This window comes from Eumetopias jubatus, unplaced genomic scaffold, assembly GCF_037043125.1.
Source record: "Eumetopias jubatus isolate StellerSeaLion01/CBP00866 unplaced genomic scaffold, mEumJub1_p1.0 scaffold_11, whole genome shotgun sequence".
Taxonomy (NCBI): Eukaryota; Metazoa; Chordata; class Mammalia; order Carnivora; family Otariidae; genus Eumetopias; species Eumetopias jubatus.
In genome coordinates this window covers 96,188,458-96,204,945 of record NW_028274817.1, presented here as the reverse complement: position 1 = coordinate 96,204,945, position 16,488 = coordinate 96,188,458, and the positions used below count along the sequence as shown (strand labels likewise).

At 37.1% G+C, this 16,488-nt stretch overlaps 1 pseudogene; it reads right to left on the bottom strand.

The window, feature by feature from the left end:
* Positions 1-11,305: 11,305 nt before the first annotated feature.
* Positions 11,306-16,488, bottom strand: part of LOC114216758 (small ribosomal subunit protein eS4, X isoform-like) — a 62,194-nt pseudogene continuing 57,011 nt past the window's right edge.

Sequence of the window (16,488 nt, the reverse complement as noted above, 5' to 3'; positions counted from 1 at the left end):
TTTTAGAAAACCAGTATCAAAACTACTGAACAACGTGATCGCTAGTTTTTTTCTGGGGCCAGCATTTTATATTTCCATTAGTCATACAGGTGTACAGAAATATTTTTTTCAAATATAATAGCTACCTTTTGAGATTTTTCTATATTCTAGAGGGTTGAAAGGTTTAGTAATAATGGCATCCTATGATTTAGGCACTGTCATTTCATGGTGTTGGTTCACAGGGGCAAACTGCGCCTAACACTTCAATTAGCAATTTCCAAAAAGGTAATTTTTTTTAATGCGATTTAAAGTCAAGAGGTGTTATAATTGATGCTTTATATTACATTTATTTTTAATTTTTAAATTTTCTTTCAGAGAAACCTACTCTACATTTGTGAAAAATAAAAGCCATATCTGTATAATCTCATCTATAGTCTTTTTTCTCTTTTTTAAATATTTTTGAAGTTTTTATTTAAATTCCAGTTAGTTAACATACAGTGTAATGTCAGTTTCAGGGTTACAATACAGTGATTCAACACTTTCCTACATCACCCGGTGCTCTCATCAGTAGCCTTGAAGCCTAAGCATTATTTCTGGTAAAAAGGTAAATGGGGGAAAAAAGCATGTTTCCACTTAAATATGCTTTAATTTCATTTTTAACATCACAGTTAAAATTTAAGTTTAAACATTAGCTAGCATTAGTATTAAATATTTTAATGATATGATGAAATGCAAATATGCAGATAGCAACAGAGAACTTGTAATAAATTAACTGTAATAAGACTTAATTTCTTAATCTGATCAGTCTTCTCCAGTCACTCGTAAGTTTAAGAATACTTCTAATTCTGGGGCACCTGGGTGGCTTAGTCTGTTAAGCATCTGCCTTAGTCTCAGGTCCTGGGATCTAGCCCCGCTTCTGGCTCCCTGCTCAGCAGGGAGTCTGCTTCTCCCTCCCCCTTTGCCTGCTGCTCCCCCTGCTTGTGCTCCTCCCTCCCCCTGCCCCCCTGTCAAATAAATAAATGAATGAATGAATGAATGAATGAATGAATGAATGAATTACAGCTCTAGGCCAGTTAGCCTGAGGACCCAAAGCCCTTAAATGGCACAGCACTTAAAGAATTATCCTAGGAAATGCTGTTGAAAAAAAAATTTCAAATAAATATTATTTCTTTTCTCCAAACTAAAATGGAAAAAAATTCAATACAAGAAAATACATCTTAATGTTTACTAGCAGAAAATCAGAAGGTGGTTGCTTTCTTTTCATAAAGAATATTCTTTTCTGATTTATAACTTAAAATGTGTAAACCCTCACCCACCACCTCACAGAGCCTACATAATTATTTTTGAAGAAGATGACAATTACAAATCAAAGATCATCAGAAAAAAATATCAACAAGTTTTGCAACAAAGGTGTGAAATTATTTTCCTCCCTATAAAATATGAGTAAGAATACACAACATAGCCGGAAGGAAAGGAATAAACATGAATTATACTAACGTGGTAAATTAATTGCACAGAATAAGGCTCTATCAACCCATTCTGTCCTGAGAAAGCAGTACAAAGAGACCTATACATCTGGTTGATGATTTTATGAAAACTAGTGAAGGGACAATTTTAGATAAACAACTTAAAAATTATGCTAGAAAATATTTCGTAAGTGCTAATAAGATACAAATGGTTGGAAAAAAATTGAGATCAGTGTTCCTTGACAAGGTATTTTCCCTCCCAAGAGGACACCTATAAACATGAGTATATTTATATAGAAATATTATTGCCACTGGACTCAAAAATTGTACTTTAAATTTCTTCTGTGAATTGAAAAGTGTATTTCTACACAGCAGCTCCAGCACATATAAAAATCTTTAGTGGTTAATTAGCCCAGTTTAAGAGCACTTCCATTATTTCCCTTTTATGTCCTCAGTTGAAGCAATCTAATTGGATGTATAAACTGCTCCCCAAAGGAAAGTTCAGATCACATGTTTCCACTTACAGTGTCAGTCCTCTAGTGCATGAAATGGATCTTGCGTGGTCTTGAAGGATGGAACTTTCAAAACCTCTGAACTTTGAACCTTTGTTTCCCCAAACCCATCCATTTCATGCATGGAAATGAAAGGATGGTTATTTCATTGCAGGTGGTGATTCTATTAAGTGAGACATTTTCTTGTAGTGTCCTTTATTCTTTTTGTGGTGAGAACATTTAACGAGATCTACCCTCTTAACAGATGTTGAATGCACAGTGCCGTATTGTTATTTATATGCATCGTGCTATACAGCAGATCTTTAGGACTTATTCATCTAGGATCACTGAAACTTTATACACACTGGATGTTGGATATGTCCCTTACCTTGAATGTGGTGATGGTATCACAGATGTTTGCATATGTCAAAACTCATCAAATTATACACAGTATCTGCAGTTCTTTGTATATCAATTATATCTCAATAAAGCTTTTTAAAAAAAGAAAGAAAAAAGTTTCTTTCACACTTCTAAACCTTTCACCTAGAGGGAGCATCATCTAGGTACTTACAGTGAATTTGCGCTTATCAAAAAAAGTCTAAAACAACATGTGTCCTTAGGGCCCTACAGCTAATACCTGCATCAGCACAGAGGTGAGAAAGTAAAATGAAAAGGCTTTTCTTCTTGGGAAGTTGTATAGGGAAACTTTCATAAATGGAGACAAAAAGCATGAGCATCAGGATTGGATTTGGGTCACAGGTATCAGTGGCCTAGTTTCAAATAAGAAAAATATGAACTAAAAAGATATACAGATTAATTAAAATATATTAAAAGAATTGAAACAGGGGCACCTGGGTGGCTCAGTCAGTTGAGCATCCGGGACTCTTAATTTCCACTCAGGTCATGATCTCAGGGTCGTGGGATGAGCCTCACCCCCCTGAGGGCTCTGCACTCAGCGGGGAGTCTGCTTCTCTCCCTCTCCCTCTGCTCATGCTCTCTCTCTCTCTCTCTCTAAAATAAATAAATAAATCTTAAAAAAAAATAAAGGGTTGTAACCTAGTTGAAACATTGTATTACTTTAAAAAGTCACTAACTGGCAATGACAGTGAAATGTAGACCCAGCAAACAGTATATTTAGATCAATCACAAGACCTTAGCCTCAGTGTTAAAAGATAAATCAGAAGAGTTAAAAAATGAATTAGGGGTGTTCTAAAAATAACACTGACCTCAAAGTCTCAAAGACCCCATAAAAGCCAGTCAGATGTCAGAAAGAATACTGTACGCTATAAATAATGATTAAAGTGACAAAGACATCATCTCTGCTCTAAAGAAATCTGTAATTAAATAAAAGGACAATGACAAGTAGACAAACTACTGTGTTATTAGGTAAAAGATGACAAGGTTATTTAAGCAAAAGCCCAAGGGAAGCTTCCAAGGGAGGAAGTGGCCTTTGAGATAGGCGCTGAAAAATGCTAGAATTTTGAGTAATCTCTATGCCCAACATGGGGCTCAAACTCACGACCCCAGGATCAAGACTCGCATGCTCTACGGACTGAGCCAGGTGCCCAGAATAAGAATGTTAGGATTTTGAAATGGTTGTGTCTGGGGCAAGGAAAAAGGCGTATTCTATCAGAAAGGGAATGAGTATAAGGCAAAGAGATAGTGTTTGTTCAGGGAAGAAGTACCCTTTGCCTTATGCAAAAGAAACTGAGACAAGTGGGTGAGGAGACTGAGGTCACATTGTGGAGGGCTCGGATACCAGCGCAAGGGACTTTGTTTCTGAACAAGGGATAATATGACAAGAGCAACAATTCAGGCAGATTAGACAGGAGTGTTTGGGGGATGTCCTTTTCCCAGGAGAGATATTATAATAAGGCTGAAAAGGTAATTATACTGATAAACAAGATAAATTATAAAGGGGATTGGATTTGAGATAAAATTCAAAAAATGCAGAGGAATGACATCAGGGACAATAAATAACCAGAATGTAAGTTACAGTCAAGAAGAGGCCAGCTTCAGAGAAAGGAGGTATTTTTTCCATCAGTTTATAAAGTGCTTAGGATCTCCTAGGAAAGGGTGGAGCTGGTGGACGGTAATTATAGAAAAGAAGCTTTGGGACTGATGTGAAGCAGGGATTCAAAGACATACACTTCATCAACTCTGTCATTGTCGATGTACAGGGAGCTCTCTGCACTTCCATGAAATGAAAATCTGTTATGTCTTAATGACACACAGTCAAGTTACCAGTTGAAAATAATCCAGGCCTAGCTTTGGAAACACAAATGGTGCAAGAGCTCAGGAGACCTAAAGTGTCATGTCATATATAATTTTCTAATCCCAAACTTCAACAACCTATCCACACAATTTCCTAAATGTATATCATTTGTACACACTTTATAGTCTAGCCATGCCATTCCCTCCTAGCAAACATCTTCTCTCTCTACTTCTGATCCAAATCTAATACATCCTTTAAGAACCCAAATAATTCCTGCCTCATCAAAAAGTCTTTGGTTGATAAATTTAGATTAAATTGATCTCTTCCCTTATTTTAATTCTACTCTTTCTTCTGTATATCTCCTAATCATTCTGTATATACTTCAAAGGCAGGAATCATTTTTATATCATCAAATTTCCCCCAAAGAGCAAAGGGCTCAAAATAGTAAGCATAAAAAACATTTTTGCTAATTGCTCTTAGCAACTTGATGTGAAAGGCCAAGTAGAATTATAACAAGGAGGCCCAAATACAAGGATGTATGCTATTACTATAGAGTTTGACACACATATACTTAATTAAAAACTAACAAAAAAGGAAAACTTTCCTTTTACTACTAAAATAGAAAATGATAATACTGCATCTATATGAATGCCATTGTGCTTTTTAAATTTATTCTTACAGCATGAGTAATGTTAATAAAGTGCTCAACCTTCATTCTCTTGGCTTATGAAACCCAGACTTCTCACTAAGACTACTTTCTAATTATGCACACTTGGGTGTACATACTTCTACATATTTTTAGAAATGCAATAGATTTATATGGAGCCATATTTTAGTTTCTACCCTGTAATAACATCCCATGAAAATTCTTTTTCAATTCAGACATTAAAAATGTATGAACAAAGCAATAATACAAAGAAGTAAAGTAACAAAGATTATTCATAAGATGGTTATAGAATGCATGTTATAATGGCACTCAATTGTATATGGCCATGCTAAATACAATTTCATGGAGAACTTTCATAATAACCTGTCAGTTATGCAGCATTGTTCAGTCATGTATACACACACACACACACACACACACACACACAGAAAATGGGACTAAAACTCGCTATTGTGCTTTTAACAGTCATCTTTATTAATTTCATCCTGAATGCTCACATGACACATTCTGGCTCAGACACGGACTTATCATTCATTTAAAACACAAATTCACTCAGTTTGTTTCCTGAGATTAAGAATTCCTCATATCAGTGAGATCATATGATATATGACTTTCTCTGACTTATTTCACTCAGCATAATAGACATTGGGGAGGGTATGTGCTGTGGTGAGTGCTGTGAATTGTGTAGGACTGTTGAATCACAGACCTGTACCTCTGAAACAAATAATATATTATATGTTAAAAAAAAAAAAAGAAGAGAGCAGGAAGGGAAAAATGAAGGGGGAGGAAATCGGAGGGGGAGACGAACCATGAGAGACTCTGAGAAACAAACTGAAGGTTCTAGAAGGGAGGGGGTGGGGGGATGGTTTAGCCTGGTGATGGGTATTAAAGAGGGCACGTACTGAATGGAGCACTGGGTGTTATACACAAACAATGAATCATGGAACACTACATCAAAAACTAATGATGTAATGTATGGTGATTAAACATAACCTAATAAAGTAAAATTTTAAAAAATTAAAAAAATAAAATACAGATTCACTTAAATGCAAATGAAAATCATATTGTTTGTCACACCCTGATTCTTACTCCTCGAGTGACCTACTGAAAGCCAAGTCAAATGTCCTATACTTACAAATTTGAAGCTATTCTAATCAGTGAAGAATGGAGAAAAATGGATTTTTTTCCTGCTTTTATACAGAAGCAAGAGACAGCTACTTTTCTTTCCCTCTTGAAATGATGGAGAAAAACCTTTGCTCTATGGAGATGGGATAGAAACAAAACCCACATCCTCACCCTAACCTTTGGAATATAAACAAATCTTTCCCGGGGCCCAACAAATCCTGATGTCCCAAGATTCTACAACCTAGAGATGTCTCCAAGGTCTCATTTTCTGTTAAAATGCAAATACATACCTCTGGATTTAGCCAAATCTCTCTGGAGTTCTTACTTCCCAAGCCTTGCTCTTATGCTAGGATCCCAAATGTAAACAAATTTTTTTCTTGAATCTCCAACTCTGGCAGAAACACATTTTCTCTACACCCTATACTTATAGTATGTAATAATAAAAGTCATCAGTACTCATAGGATACACAAACTTAAAAAAGAACAATATAGCATAGAATATTTGGATTGAAACAATGTGTCTTAAAAGGAGACATGTAAATACTGAAATAAACTACAGCCAACATTTCTGGGGGTCAAACTGGGACATGAAGACTCCTCTGCACAAAGTGGCAGTTGGGGACTGAAGTGAAGTGGCCTCTAATGCTTGGACACTGAGATAAGATTTTCATAATGGCCAGTTCACCTTTACTTTCAACAAAGATGTTACTGTCTTCCCTGGACAGGGAATGAGAAACACAAACAAGCAAGTAAATGAAAACCTCAAAGGTAAGATTTTGAATTACTAAAATTCAAGTTTCATGGAGACATATCATATTGAAACCCAGGAAACATTGTTTGAGCAATGATACTTAACTGAAATCTAGCTTCTTGCCAAAGATACCATTTTCCCCACACCTGTCCTGAGTACAGAGAAAGATAAATACTGTACAATCTCACTTATATGTGAAATCTAAAACAAAAAAGTCAAACTCATAGAAACAAAGCAGAATGGTGGTTGCCAGGGGCTGGGAAGTTGGGGAAATGGGAAGTTGAGGGTCAAAGGGTACACACTTCCAGTTGTAAGATAAAGAAGTCCCGCAGATCTAATATACAGCGTGGTGACTATAGTTAACACCACCATGTTATATACTTAAAAATTGCTAAGAGATTAGACCTCAGATGGTCTCATCACACACACACAGTTGTACTTAAATGGTGGTAGATGGGTTAACTAACCTCATTATGGTGATCATGTCACAGCATATGTGTGTATCAAATTATCACCCTCTACACTTTAAACTTTCACAATGTTATATGTCAATCATATCTCAGTAAAGCTGGAAAAAGGAAAATAAAATGAAAAGAAATCTAGGTTTCTATCCATTCACTCATCTACTGTATGTAAGCAGAGGAAAAGCCTGTAATGCTGTTCACTCAATATTAAAAGTTTTTTTTTTGTTTTTTTTTAAGATTTTATTTATTTATTTGAGAGAGAGAGAGCACATGAGAGGGGGGAGGGTCAGAGGGAGAAGCAGACTCCCTGCTGATCAGGGAGCCTGATGTGGGACTCGATCCCAGGACTCCAGGATCGTGACCCGAGCCAAAGGCAGTTGCTTAACCAACTGAGCCACCCAGGCACCCGAAAGTTGATGAATCATGCATGGTGAGATTTTTCATGCATGGTGGTATTTTTTTTTTTTTTTACTTTTCTGCCATCTTTGAATTGTAAATATTGAGTGTGCATTATATTTTCAGAGTTATTCTTCCACTTTTTAAAATTATCCCCCAAATTTTGTTCCAAGTGAAGACAGAATTGTTGTGAGACCTTACATAACTAGCTGCTAAATAGTGAAGACAATAAATGCTAGAGAAGATCAAAGGGAAGAGGAGATGGTTTTGGGCTGCCGTGATGGGTATATAATTTTACCAAAATTGAAACAAATATTTAGGCCAATGTACATCATGGGAAATTAATAAAAAATAAATGATAAGAAGTATATCACATTACAAGTATAAAAGATATAAACTACGTAATTTATTGCATACATAAGTTATCTTATAAGGCAACCAGGAAAGTACTATTCAATTTTATCTCTAAGTCTATATTTCCCCAAGTCAGTGGTTTGCAACCCTCACTGTGCATCAGAATCACCTGGACAGCTTTTGCAAACTACAGGTGCTGAGGATACACCCTACCAATCTCAGTTGATTTGGGATCGGTCCCGGGCACCTGTAATTATTTAATCTCTCCAGGTGATTTTTATATGCCCCCAGGTTTGACAAAACACTTCCGTGGCTGCAACAGGAAGAGAGTTTGTGAGAACTTAGAGGTCTTAGTTAAAAAAGTCTAATGTTAATATTATGAAGAAGCAGTAGCCCACAATGATAAAAATCATGGGCTCTGGAGTCGAACTGCCTCAATTTAAACCCAGGTATACTCTTTATTAATTATATGTTTCCAGGAAAGTAACTTAAAACTCTTTGTGCTTCATTTTCTCCGTAAGTTTAATAATAGTAGTGATAATATTTAATCATGTTGTTTGTTGTGAGGACTAAAGGAAACATATGTCACATGCTCAGTCCTTTCCTGGCATTCAACAAATGTTGGTTATTATTATGTTATTAATCATGGGTTTGTCAAATATTCAAAGTTAAAGCAAATTATATTGCTAAACAACAAAAGTTTAACTGAGTAATTTAAAAGATTACATTGGCTTTATTAAACAATGAAGCAGGCAGCATCCCAGCTAGCAAATAGAAAGGAGCTCCATCAAGCTGTAGAAAGGAAAGGTTTTTAAAGGTATCCAGGGAGTGGGGTGGAAAAAAGGGAATTATTAGCAAAGAATGCATCGTTTTAGGCAAGGTCATCCTCCTAAGGGGAAAGGAAGAGATCTATCCATGAATTTCATAGCGCTGCCCAGGAAATTCCATGTTGACTAGTAAAGGTTACATTCCTGGGAGAGGGGGTTGAAACCGCAGTCAGGTTTACTGACATGGGGCTCATAATATAAGTGACTCCATTTTGAGCCTGTGGTTTTTCTTCTTAACAATATCGAAGAACAGAATATAAGTGAAATCTCTGTCATTTTGCCTTATCCAGACATGCTTTCCTTACGTAATACTGTAGAATAGCTCTGGTTCTTTTGTAAATAGCCCTGAGTCTGCTCACCGTCAAAGAACTCAAGGACATTAAGGATTTTTTAAAGCATTTTGAGTTAAAGCTAAATATTGTGAGGATACCTGTAGGGTGTCTAATATCTGGATTGATGGAAGGAACCCACAATTTTGCAGACTAGAGTGCCACATGTAATAAAACCAAAATAAATACGTAAGAACTCACCAAAAGATACATTTTCTACACAATAACTGATTATCCTGGAATGTGGTTGGTTGCCTGCCTCATTCCCTGTCTTCCTGTTTTTGCATAGATATTACAAGCAATGAAACTTATATCATGATTTAAAGTGTCTCTGTTCTTAGAAGCTTAATTATTTCACAGAGAAGCACTATGACATTGAAATTCTATTATATGTACTTGCATTGTTGAGTTTTGTATTATGTTCTATTTTTATGTCTATTTGTGCAAAAGTTTTAAACCATTTTCACTTCATAATATATTTTAAAATATTCTGAATAATAAGTTGCTGCCTGCTCCACTATTTGGTTATTCTCAATGTTGTCCTGTTTTCACCACCCGTTTTCCAAGTCAATTTTAAAATTATTTCATCAGCTTCCTTTAAAATTCCTGTTGGTATTAAATTTCATAAATTTTACAAATTAGCTTGGAGCCAACTGACATTTATACATTTGAGTTTATCCAAAATGAAATATGTTATATGATTCCTTTTATTAAATTTTCTTTTATATCAATATGGAAGTTATTTTGTTTTCTTAATGTAGTATTGGTCCATATCTTATTAAACTTGTTCTAGTTATTTTATATGCTTTTGCTATTGAGGTAGTAATTTTTATGACATGGCCTGTTTATTGCTGGCATATAGGAGAGCTATTGATTTTCACCAGTTTTGTTTAACAAATGGCAACATCACTAAGCTCTCTTCTGAGTTCTAATGGGTTTTCAATGACTAATTTTGGGTTTTCCAGGTGGACAAGCAAATAATTTGCAGACCATTATAATTTTGACTTTAAATTTTCCATCATTTATGCGCATTAGTCCTTACATTTTAAGATATTTTCGGGGCTCCTGGGTAGCTCAGTTGTTAGGCGTCTGCCTTTGAGGATCCTGGGACGGAGCCCCACATCGGGCTCCCTGCTCAGCAGGGAGCCTGCTTCTCCCTCTCCCACTCCCCCTGCTTGTGTTCCCTCTCTCGCTGTGCCTCTCTCTGTCAAATAAATAAATAAAATCTTTTAAAAAAATTTTAAGGTATTTTCATATCTTAACATTATTAAATGTGTTTTTAATATTTTACTATTTTGAAATAGTGAAATATAGGCTTTTGAAGGCTTCTTTATATAACTGCACATGTAAATATGATATTGAGGTCATTGTACTTAAAATTATGGATGAAAGGAAAACCTAAAATCTGCACATTTCCATATATGCTTTATATAATCAATATCAACTTCCACTAATATATTAGGCACACTGCAGGTCCTAAATAAATATTAACGGAATTGAATTATATTGCTATTATTTCTGAAGTAAAGAAAGGGCTCTCTTTTCCCCTATTAATGACTAAAAAGACTTGCTTGCAGCACAATGACCAGTGCTGCTACTTGAGTAGTGTGTTGTATCATTTGTAAATAAGTTTTTAGAATTTATTTTTTATTTTTTTCTTAAGATTTTATTTATTTATTTGTCAGAGAGAGACAGTGAGAGAGGGAAAGCAAGCAGGGGGAGTGGGAGAGGGAGAAGCAGGCTTTCTGAGGAGCAGGGAGACTGATGTGGGGCTCGATCCCAGTACCCTGGGATCATGACCTGAGCCGAAGGCAGACGCTTAACGACTGAGCCACCCAGGCGCCCCAGGTTTTTAGAATTTAAAAACTAGAAAATTCAGGATGGGTCAGAATTCACCTGAGTCAAAAATGAGGTAGGCAATATTAGTCAGTGATGTCTCCGCTAATCTTTCTAAATCGTCATGGTCATATCATCATGAGTTATATTGAATGGGTTATACTCATCAGAGTAAAATCAGAAAACACTTTTTTTCCACTGCCTTTTTTTTTTTATCGTGCTGTATGACCTTTAATTAAGTATAAAGACTTCCAATCACGTCACCTAGGGACCATTTTACCTGCTGTTTTGTTTGGCCGCCAGTCTCTTGTCTCTCTATTCAGCAATGGTGAGGCGGATACCCTTTCAACAGGGAAGAGAAATCCACGGTTTGTTGCCTTTGCCAATAACAAAAATGTTGGAGAATCAGGTGGCAAAGCTGTTGCCATTGGCATCTTTCATGTGAACCACATCAAACGAACCAGGGTGTCTCTCTCTGTTGGCAATAACACCAGTTCTTCCCAGGTTAGCACCCCCAGTCACCATACACAGATTACCAGTATCAAACTTGATGAAATCAGTCATCTTTCCAGTCTCCAAATCAATCTGAATGGTGTCCTTCACCTCGATGAGGGGAATCAGGACGGCGGACGGTGCGTGCATCATGAGTCACCAGATGAGGGATTCCTTTTGTCCCCATAAAGATCTTTCGCACTTTGCACAACTTATACTTGGCCTCCTCGGGTATAATCCGATGAACAGCAAAGCAACCCTTGGTGTCATAGATCAGACGGAAATTCTCCCTGGTCTTGTCAATGCTGATGACATCCATAAAACCAGCAGGGTAGGTTATATCAGTTCGGACCTTGCCATCAACCGTAATAAAATGCTGCATACAGATCTTCTTGACTTCATCTCCTGTGAGGGCATACGTAAGTCTGTTCCTTGGGAAAATGATGAGAGGGAGACATTCTCTCAGCTTATGGGGACCAGCAGATGGGCGAGGAGCAAACACACCGGTCAGTTTATCCACTGATCCAATACTTTGGAGCTGCTACACGCTTCAGATGCTTCTTGGGACCACAAGCCAGCCATGGCTGCGCTAGGCACGAAAAGAGGACTGCCTCCTTCTAGTACCCGAGAAAAGAGGCTTCACTGCCCTTTCAAACCCACTCTGTGTACTGGTTCTCTCTATCTTGTGGTAAAACTTCAGAAAGTCCCACAAAAGTTTTTGGTAACTCCTAAGTAATAGAATGTCTTTCAAGTACTTTCAATTCCTGGAAAATACCACTTCAGCAATTAAATGTCCACTCTAGTGTGATAAACACATAAACGATGATCTTATCCTATGGAAATATTTTTCCTCCTCCTGCTCAGTTCTGCCTAGATCCTTAAAGCCTGCAATCTAGCAGGATGTCCCCTTTATCTTTCACTACCCTTTTATTTCCCCGTTCACCCCACCCCATCTCAACCACACCCCTGCTAGAGTAACTGACTCTAGGTCTCTAGAGTCAGAAGAATAAAGAAAGAGAAGGGCGCCTGGGTGGCTCAGTCATTAAGCATCTGCCTTCGGCTCAGGTCATGATCCCAGGGTCCCGGGATCGAGTCCCGCATCAGGCTCCCTGCTCCTTGGGAACCTGCTTCTCCCTCTGCCTCTCATGAATAAGTAAATAAAATCTTTTAAAAAAAAAAAAAAAGAAAGAAAAGAAACCTAAACCAAAATGAAAGCAAAAAATAAAAAAACAAAACTCTATTTCTTGAGTAGTCTAGAGAGAATCCCAGGGTTATCCACAATGGCTGTTTTGCAGTGTTAAGTTTGCTTTCCTATGGGAGTTTTGTGGATTCCTCAGATACACCCATTAGAAACTTCCAGTTATATTTTTCAAAGTATGGACAGTGCCTTTTCTCCACCTGATCTCTTAGCCCTTCAACCCATAGCCCCTGCATATTGGGAGGTTTATGATATACTGACTTTACATCGGGGACCCCTTGCTTCTCCAGGCAGTTCTCTTGGGAGGGATCCGAACTAGCATGACACCAGTTTTCTCCGACATTTTCCACATCTGAGAACCCACTCAGGCATCCTGGCCCTGCCATTGCTGGAATGTTGTTGCCTCTCAAAGCAATCTTCCTTCTTTCCTTTTACTAAATCCTTTCAGACCTTCTAGCTATTTTTTTCTAATCCCAGTATTTATGATCCTCAGGTTCTGGGGACTGTCACAGGTAAGGTTCCCTATATGGTCTCTCAAAGCCCCTTCTCTCACTTAGCTTAAGGTGAGATGGATGCACCCTCTCTCTCCCCCTGTGGGAGATGGGCATAAACAACAGCACACGGATAACTCCCCAAGCAAACAGTCACCCCCACTCATCAGCTACAATCTTTGTATACCTTTGGGATATATGGCACAATTCCTTGGTTCTTGACCTTTGGGTGCCCAAACAAAACCGTCCAAAAGCATCCCATTATACTGAAATGTCTTTTCCCTACTCTGTCCCTCGGGGAGGAGTTAAGGTGTAAGCTGCAATTACTGGCAAAATTTAATATTGGGCATTTAATCTTAAGAAATAATGCTGATGATGGTTTTAAATAATAGTAGAAGCTCTCATCTATTTTAAAAACTTTATTTTTTAGAGCAGTTTTAGGTTCCTAGTAAAATTAAGGGGAAGGTATAGATTTCCCATATATCTCCTGCCCTCACATTTATTTAAAAATTTTTAGTGTTTATTGATTCAGGCAGATGGAGTCATAGTTAAGAGTCCTTGATTCATTCTACTTGGTGCTAATGGGTAGGTATGAATATAAGAGAATGGTGTCTGGCAAGTGGTCCATTTTACAGGACACATGATTACTGCCTTGTTCATCAGGGCTTACGGCACCATGTCACCATTCCACTGGAGATGGTTTGCCTTTCTGTTTTGACATTCATTTTGTTTCCTTGGCACTTCTCTGAATTTGGTGCTGAGCTTCACACTAATCACAGCATCTACCTATTGACTGATGGTCCCGCTACTGAAATACAAATGGGAACATAATGTAACAATATCAGATGATCCTATTTCTAATGTCCATGTGCATTTCAGTTTTGCAACATCAATGATACATATTTAATGCTGAAATTTAAAGAAATAATTTGTAGCATCTGAAAGAAACACACACCTCTTTGTAAATAATGATTCCTTGCTGATTCAATGAAACTGAAAATTAGACACACTGAAATAACTCAGTGCATACAGATTTAAGACTTGAGCACCTCACATTAACTTTAAGAATACATAAAATTACTAAAAGGCCATCCAATGTCCCAAGCATTTATTGAATATTCTTTACCTTAGCAAACTATTACAAAATCAGCTCTTAAATTTCATTCAGAAAGTGAAGGGCATCTTTAGATGGTACATAAAATTAAACAGAAATGTTACCAAATATGCTGAAGTCTGTGCTTCTCTCAAAAAAAAAAAAAAGGCAAAACAGCAGCATCTTTCATTCATAAGAACTACAGTTATTATGCCATTAAAAGTGTCTAAATAGGCATAAGGTAAATGGTAATACTTTATTCTGTAGAGCAGTAGTTCTTTGAACAGACAGTTCAAAATGCCCCAATTGCCAGATTTTGCTAAGACTGTAGCCGAGTAGAAGTATTTAGTTCTGTTAGAAATTCTACTTAAGGTTACAAAATGATCTGTTGTTGCTCTCAGAACCACTAGGTGATTCCATGATGACAAAATTTCCATTAGCAATCCAATGTAGCAATTGAAGCAAAGGGTCCCAAGGAATCACATAGAAGACACTATCATGACAGCCATGACCTATTGAAAAAGAAACTGCCACTAACGTGTGAGAAAATGTTAATCAGTGAAAAATCTTAACTGTAGAGTTAATGCTAAAAGTGTTAATGCATACACAATGCAATGAGCTACTGGGAACAGAAGGATGAGTATTTAATAGCAAGCACTGGCAAGCATTACAGAGGCCCCTTATTCACATGAGCAGGTGTCTATTTATTAAATGGAAAATAGTTTTTTACTTTCACCACATTTAAAACAAATCGTCACATGTTATGAATTTTCAAACACAGACTAGGGTTTTTGCTTTTGTGTTTTTAGCATGGCACCACACAACCATCTGTGGTTAGGGAAATAAATTTCTCCAAACTGTGATTGACTGTATGGTACCTTGTGCTCTTGGGTGAGTTCACAGAAGGCTCAGGCCAAAGACATTTCAGTCAGTTCTCAGTTCTGCCAGATCAAATGCTGATGTTATGCAGTCCCCACCTCATCCATCTCCCATGACTATTTGAGGCTGACATTTTAACAATTCGTTTTCCTTGTATGGAAATAAACAGTGTGCTTAAAATAACTGTAGGTCTAGGAGTTACTGTTTAACACTCCAAGCTATCTTTTTCTTCTTCTTCTTTTTTTTTTTTTTTGGATCTACTCCCCAACACTTTTGCTTAAGAGATTTTCTCTAAGCTTTCGCATCCCCGTTGACCATCTCTATTCTCTAGATTTCTTTAGTGTTTTCCATTCCTGCCACTTGCTTTAGAGACTTAACAAATCTATAGCCCTAATAGATCACTTAGCTGTTTACCGTGTATAGTTAGGTCCTTGACTGGATTGCAGACAGCAGAGACTATAGATTAAGGCATTTTGTATCCATCTCCACAATTTGAAGTGTTACTCAAAATAAACCTGAGATCAGGATTTTTGATGCAATTGTTTTTAATAGTCACTTCCTCAGCCTGTCGTTTTCTTTTTTGGACACATTATCTCTTCATTTATCTTCTATAAGAGCCTAATTTTACCACTTCATCCTTTTTTTTTTTTTTTGCTCCTTTATGGAATTATCCTCTCCAACTTCTCACTCTGTATATTCATCCAAGAGTCTTTCCTTGGCCTTCATCAAATGACTCCCAAACCCATCTCAATAACTTCAACCTCATTCCCACTTTTCAGAATGTTCCCACATGGCTCCATCTCCAATTTAACATGGTCAAAATGGAGCTCATTATCTTAACCACCAAGTCAATTCCTTTCTTTCACTCTTTACAGGGACTCAGTTCAGATATCTTAAAAATATCTTTGACTATCCTTCATATTCTGCATTCAATCAGTGGTGATGCTCCACAGATCTGGACTTAAAACCACACCCACATTTGTTCTCTGTTCTCCATCTCCAATGCCACCATGGCCCCACATCACTTTATGTTCACTTATTCAATAGTTGTTGCTCTGCTTACTACACCGCCCCCATCTAATTCCTCCTTCATATAGCCAGTGGACTAGTTACTCTAAAATGCGACTGATCCTGTGCCTTCCTAATAAGTAGTTGAAAAAGAAAGTACTCCTCAGTGATTTCCATAATCTCCATAATATTTAAAATCTAATCTTTCACTACTTCCCGTATTTATGAAATATCCTAATCTGTATTCTGAGCTGCCACTTAAATATGATGCAAGTTTACTCACCTCCTGCTCTTTGCTTATATTGACTTTTCTACCTCAAATGATTTCTATGTAATCTGCACATGTCAAAATCCCAGGCAGCTTTCCTCTGATTCTCACGTTCTTTGTCCCCTCCATTTTAGCACTCATTATATTTTCTCTATATCA